The sequence below is a fragment of the Berghia stephanieae genome, chromosome 3, assembly GCF_034508935.2.
Source record: "Berghia stephanieae isolate SIO BIC M18660-M18661 chromosome 3, UCSD_Bste_1.3, whole genome shotgun sequence".
Classification (NCBI taxonomy): Eukaryota; Metazoa; Mollusca; class Gastropoda; order Nudibranchia; family Aeolidiidae; genus Berghia; species Berghia stephanieae.
In genome coordinates, this window is record NC_088362.1 from 28,887,740 (window position 1) to 28,895,239 (window position 7,500).

Here is a 7,500-nt window from a genome sequence, read left to right on the forward strand (position 1 = left end):
ACCTATTAAAACGACCCTCATCTTTTCCAAAAAATCTCAAGCCTGATACGTCGAGAAACCTCAGGTTTGAGAGGGTTTTTGTTGTTGTTGTAAAGATGAGATCGATGGATATTTAATTTGAGGACGAATTTTCTGGCCAAAATTTAAATACGTATTTTTTTTTCTTCTTCAGAGGACGCTATTGTAATAATCCTTCCCTCCCCCCTTCCCCCCTGTTCCTTCCTTTCCTCATTCCTTCCAATTAACATTTGCTGACCTTTAACTGTCCGAGCGTTGGTACCGACTACCAAACTGTCGTACTCTGAAAAAAAAAACATCTTTAAAAAGTTGGCCAGAAAACTCGTACTTCAAAAATCGATCGATTTAAATGACTATCATCTTGGCAAAGGCTCTCAAACCTGGGACTTCGCCGAAGAATATGGAGCCGGAGTTTATCTCGGTTCCTATAGCGTGAAACGGATAATAGCAATTACTTGCTACCCTTTGTATAGGACGCTAGTCTATCGCAAACTACTTTCCGCCAGATCTAATAGACCCAACTACCCAGTTACTACTGGGTGGACAGAGGGTTCGGGAAAAATATCTCGACTGTATCGATCTTGGTCCCTTTGCGTGTGAAGCGAGTGCTCTACCAACTGAGCTATCGGGACCCCCCAACAACATTTAGTTCCGGTTTATATTCCGTCTGAGGCACTGTTCATGGTCTTCGATGATGCTATCTACAGCTGCAATCTGACTCAGGACATCTGTTTGTCGTGGTTGTGTTTGTAGTCACTGATAGCAACTAATTCCAACTGCCAACTTGTGTCATTTTAGACGGTGAACAAACTTGTACATTTTAATTAAGAAAGTTAAATGTATGATTGAAGGCAATGTAGTCTGTTGGAGTCTTGGATTGGTCCGTATCTTTTGATTTTTAAAAATCTTTCTTTTCTTTCTTTATTTCTTTTTTCTCTTTTCTTTTTTTTACCTTTTCTTGAAAATACGATAGTTTATACATCACAGTGATGTATTTTCTGCCAGATATATCAGACCCATGATAAGGACAAAAAAAAAACAAAAAAAAAAAAAACAAAAAACATCAACAAACAGAACGACCAACAAAAAAAAAAAAAAAAAGTCCAGCTGGGGCAAAACTCAGGATTCAAACCAGTCATTTTGCTGATGTATCCAATTCCCTACTAATTCATTTATAGCCCCCTAACCTCCCCCCCCCCCCCCCCCCCATACCTACTTTTATATTCTCACAAAGAAAACGAGAAATCCAATACAGTTGGTAGCTCGGTACGATTTACGTCTGTCCGTTTGTCTGTCTGTCTGTCGTGTGATTTCACAATGTTGCAACCGGAAAAATAAAAAGAGAAGAAAATTATATGGGCAGACATGATAAACAGCCAAAAACAGGAAAAAAGGTCAAGGGAGTTAATCAAGATATAATGCACCAGATTCGCCAGCGGTACACTGATTATCTCCCCTAATCAATACACAAACAAGGCAGGAATTTAGACTAAATAATAAGGGGGTAAATTCGTGTAGACTGCACAATGTACAAGATAGAAAAAAAACGAGTGGGCGTGGAAGAGATAGTCAAAGAGAGAGAGAGAGAGAGAGAGAGAGAGAGAGAGAGAGAGAGAGAGAGAGAGAGAGAGAGAGTGAGAGTAGTGGTGCAAATTAAAAGATTGAGTGACAAATCGTGGTAGATTCATGGTTTCAACTTGGAAAAGGAACCGAACTGAATTTCTACTCGATCGGTAAGCTTCATTTGTGACAATATTTCGGATGTGAAGTTCGTAATGATTGGTATAAATGTACGTTGAGAGAATGTGAGTAAAGAAGAGCCTTTTCCAAGGACTCAACTATGCACTGAGCAAGGCTCGAATTTAGGATCTTCCGATCCAAAAGTCAGTGCCATACCACTAGACCACATTATAGTCGCACAATCAAATTTATTCTAAGCCCGGAGTGTTGAGTTGTTTCAATTTGGGGGTGATTCGTTGGCTAAGGAAAGAACTATACGATTTCATATAGAGCAATGTTTTATTAAATGTGCCCAAAACACTTTACAAGTGACCCATCAGTATCAACAATTCACACGCAAGACGAGCCATGCATGATGTCTGGAAGGCGCTTTAACTTTCTGCCCCCCCCCCCCCTTTCCCCTCAGAAAAGGAGAGCTCTGACATCAGTATTCAAAAAATTCTGTCCATGGCCACCACCACAGACTGTCTTTTAGACAGTGAACTGCCGTACACTGTAAAAACGCTTATTTAAAGATTTGGCCAGAAAACTCGTCCTTCAAATAAATGAAAATAAATAAATAAATAAATATTCCTTTTATTCATCCCTAAGGGGATATTTTTCTTTAGGGTCTATTCCAAGAGATGACTGTAATAACCCAGGCGTCAGCCGCAGTGCAGCACCGCAACGTGAAGCGAAGACCGTACCGCTGAGCCACGCTGTCCCATAATATTAAAAAAAATATCGATCGATTTAAATGACTCTCGTCTTGGCAAAAAACTCTCAAACCTCAAACTTCGCGAGGTCCCAGGTTTGGGAAATTTTGCCAATATGAGGGTCATTTAAATCGATCGATACTTGAAGGACAATATTTCTGGCCAAATTTTTTTTATACGTGTTTTTCCAGAGTACAGCAGTTTACTGGGTAACTGTTAAATAATTTTAGACTTCGGATTGCCAGGCCCACAATTTATTTCTACTTTCTATTTGTCAGGAAAAAAAGAGAGAGCGTTTGAGATTAAATGCGATACACACATCAGCATCTGTTTCCGCCATCTACAACGCAATTCAGAAAATACCGCCATTTCCCGATTGAGGACACATTATAACAACGACAACAACAAAATTAGGCTGCTGGTGTCTGCCTGATCTAATGTTGTATGTTATTTTTTCTTCTTGAAGCCAGGCAAGGCAACGTGTGTCTGGGTTGGAGTTTTGTTGTTTTTTGTTTTTTTTGGTTTGTTTTTTGGGGGGGGGGGGTTTGTCTTGTTGTCTTTGTTTTCTTTTATCTTTTTAACTTACAGTCCGTTTGAATTCAAAGTGTCGTCCGCAGACATTTATTTTTGAGCTCGGACAAACAAATACAATTTAACCAGTTAACTGCACGTATTTTAACATTTTGGCCAGAAAACTCGTCCTTCTAATTATCTATCGATTTAAATGACCCTCAGCTTGGCAAGAACTCTCAACCCTGAGACGTAGTGAAGTCCCAGCTTTGAGAGTATTTGCCAAGCAGAGAGTTACTTAAATCGATATATATGTTTGAAGGACGAGTTTTCTGGCCAAATTTTGAAATACGTGACTTTCCAGAGTACGAATGATAACTGGTTAATGGACAAAATAGGAGACGACGTACAAAGGGAAGACCGAGCAGCGATTTTCATTCGGATCCTTATTAATTTTAGGACTCTTAAACTTCCTGTGAGATGTTACCAACTGTTTCCAACAGTAATTAAATAGGAGTTTTAACCCTCTCTTTACCAACTATAGGAAAATCGTCACATTTGATACGATACAACCAACATTTTTTATTATTCAAATTACTTTTGTACATCATAAAATTTAAAGAAAATGAGAAGTGTGTTGTAGAGCATGTTTTGCTACAGAAATTATGTATCGCAAGAACTTTACTGCTATTGTGTTTGAGTGATAAAAAATATATATTTTAGTGTTAGTTGGGCGCGAATGTTTGGGGAAAATCCTGAAAATGGCTGGTGAGGAGAGAGTTAAGACCCCCCCCCCCCCCCACGAATAAGATTTCCAATAAAGAAATGTTGCAGAGAAATGAAAATTTAATTTGTAAACTTAGACGTTTTTTGCGGACCTATGACCTGTTATCGTAGCTTTTATGTTTGTATTGAAAAGGTGTCTAGAGCTGTTTGTATATGGACTAGTGTAAATGTTGCTGCTCGAAGCTCGAAGAAATACAATGTGAAATTGAGTCTTTTCGTATATTGGGGGCAGCCGTAGCTCAATTTGCGACGCTGCACAGCGGCTGACGCCTGGGTTATTCCAGTCTTCTATTGGAATAGACCCTAGAGACAAATTTCCCCTATGGGATGAATAAAGGGAATTTTTATTTTTAAAAAAAAATTATTATTAAATTAATTTAATAATAATTATTATTAAATGGAAGCTTAGTCTACATTTAATTTCATATTGTTATTTATTTGTATATGGAATAGACGCGATATAAATGATCTCCAAAATTATTATTATTAAACCACCATTCCATAACGGTTTTATGTCTGAATGAATTAAAAGCTGAAAATGTATAACACAGTCACAAATATGACACGGTTTAAGTCTGTGTGTGTTATCATTGAGGGAAATGTGTACAATTTCACGAGGTTAAAAAACCCACAAAATTTCATATTTCTGATCTCTTGGCTTCAAATTCATTTGTGTCCGCAACGTTCTTTCATAAATTAATTAATTAATTAATTTATTTATTTATTCATTCATTCATTCATTTATTATTACATTCATTTATTCATAAATGATTTATTTGTTTGTATTGAACAAGTTACATAATTACTCACTTGGTCACAGGATATTTGCGGATTTGCAAAAGACGAGGATGGATCAGAAAACATAAAAACACAGGAAGGGACAATTTATAGTCTTTCTTTTTTAAATTTCTTTTACTTTTCGGCCCAATATTTTTTACTTTCTCTTTTATCAGAAAAAGAGAGAGTGTGTGTGTGGGGGGGGGTGCGAAAGAAACAGCAGCCTCAGAATCTGTTTTCACGATCTAAAACGCAATTCAGAAGATACCGCCACCACTTCCCGATTAAGGGGAGATAATAACAATAACAACAAAATTAGACTTGTGGTGTCTGTCTAGTCTAGGTTTTATATTCTTCTTCTTCTTCTGGAAGCCAGGCAACTGGAGGCTGGGTTGTAGCTGTTGTTTTCTTTTTCAATTTGGTCTTTTTTTTTTTTTTTCGTTCATTGTCCTCTGCAGACACATTAATTTTTGTTCAGCTGAGAAGAGGGATTAGCATCTAAAAGACAGATAAATAGGAATTGTACAAAGGGAAGATCAGCCATCGGATTTCATTCAGATCCTCATTAATTTTAGGACTCTTTTCTTTAAAACAAAAAAAGTAGTCGTTCAGAGCCATTCGGCCCATGATGCCGGAGTTTATCCTGGTTTCTATAGCGTGAAACGGGACAATAGCAATTGCTTGCTATGCTTTGGATAGGACGCCACAGTCTATTGCAAAGTACTTTCCCCCAAATCAACTACCCATTCACTGCTCGGTGGACAGGGGGTGAGAAAAAATATCTCAACTGCACCCGGGATCGATCTCGGTCCCTTTGCGTGTGAAGCGAGTGCTTTATCAACTGAGCTATCGGGACCTTTACTAACTCCTGTAAAATTTCACAACTTCCAATAATGATTAATTGAATTGGCTCTTTTAAGCAAAATCCCAAGAAAACAAAAATAACATTTTAATAACAAGGGAACATTGTAAATAAAATAAAAATTCAAGCTCAATTTAAATGCAGAAAATCCGCGCTAAAGTTTAAAACATGCATTGATGAATTCCAAACCTTTATTTATTACTATTCATTCGTCTGTTTGTATACACTCTAAATCGTTTGAGCAAGTTATAAGTTCCTCATTCGATGACTGAAAAATTGCTTTTTCGTAAGAAACTAGAATGGATCAAACATTGGATGTTAAAAAAAACGAGAAAAAAAAACTAAAGAAAACAAATTAAAAAAAAAAGAAGACAAAAAAAAACAAAACAAGCAAAAGCAAAACAAAAAAAAAAAAAAACAAACCCAATGAAGTTGGAAAAGTCAAAATCCAATTATTATTATTATTATTTTTTTTTTTTGGCAGGTCATAATTTTAACTCGTTTTTCAATTTTTTGTTTTGAAAATGCTCTTCAGAATAATAAAAGTTTTGAGATACTTTAAAAAAAAAGAATGGATGAAACAAACTATAAGGGCAGAAGAGTGACGCATGATTGTGTTCTTGTTTGGTAAGAATTTGAACAGTTGGAGTCAGAAAATGAGGGAAGGTTCAAAATTTTTTTTTTTTTTTTTTTTACATGGACGTGACATCCAGCGACTATAAAGTCAACAATTACACACGAGGCCAGACTTTTCCTATCATCGTGATCCATTCAATCACTGACCTCTCTCAATATTGCTTGAATAATATGTTATAAACATAACACTGTTCCATCGATACGAATGCACTACAAATTTAAACGTTTGAACATGTTTAAAAATGAAAAGATTTCCTTTATTCATTACAAAAGGGACATTTTTTACTCTGATTTTTTGGTCTATCTATTCCGATAGCGGACTGAAATAACACAATCGTTAGTCGCACTGCAGAGCCCAAAAAACGAACTAGGGCGAGATTCAGATGACCCCCCCCCCCCCCCCCCCCCCCCCCAACCCTTATGCGTTTGTTGTAATCCTCTTTTAAAATTACTCTCGCAAAGTTATACATTAATATTTTTTTTTAAAAACTCGTGCCTAATAAAATCAAAATGTTCTCCGCGCAATTGGAGTTTAAAGAACTTTCATCACCATACATAATATCTTTGATGACTGCAATTAGAACAGCGCTTTCCTTGTAATAAAAAAAAAAAAAAAAAAAAAAAAAAAAAAAAAAAAAAAAAAAAAAAAAACAAAACAAAAAAAAAAAACAAACAAGAAAAACAAAAACAACAACCCAAAACATCTCATGATATGCACGCGTAATGTTAACCACTGCCGTGATATGGAAAAACGCGTATTTAAAAATTTGGCCAGAAAACTCGACCTTCAAAAAAATATCGATCAATTTAAACGACCCTCCTCTTGTCATAATCTCTCAAACCTTGGACCTAATAAATGATGACATCAGAGGTCCCAGGTTTGAGAGATTTTGGCAAAATGAGCGTCATTTAAATTGATTGATATAATCTGAAGGACGAGTCTTCTGGCCAAAATTTTTAATATTTGTCTTTCCATAGAGTACGGCAGTTAACTTGTTAATGGCTCATAATGTGGGTAAAATTGTTTGCTTACATGCACATCTGGTGAAGCATCGACTCACACTAACACTCACTACCAGGCTGGGCGCAAAAAGTATGTCTGTTTTCACGAAAAGCTTTTAATCTGGGTTGATGTTAGGCAGGGGGTGTGATGAAAAAACCTGGGATGAAAGTGTGGATGTTTTCACGAAAAGCTTTTAATCAGTGTTGATGTTAGGCAGGGGGTGTGATGAAAAAACCTGGGATGAAAATGTGGATCTAGAATTAAAGAGGAAAAATAAAAGGAACATGAGAGGCATTGAGGGTTGGGTTGTTGGTTTTTTTTTCTTCTTAAGACTTCTTGCATATATTTAAAAAATCGTCAACGTTATCATCATCATCGTCATCGTCGTCGTCATCATCATCATCATCATCATCATCATCATCATCATCATCATCATCATTTTCATCATCATTTTCATCATCATCATCATCACC

The 7,500-nt window shown here is 36.4% G+C and overlaps 1 protein-coding gene across 1 annotated transcript in view; it reads left to right on the top strand.

Moving 5' to 3' along the window:
• LOC144967491 (uncharacterized) overlaps window positions 1–7,500 on the top strand; it is a 618,402-nt gene that overhangs the window by 285,354 nt on the left and 325,548 nt on the right. The window lies entirely within an intron of this gene.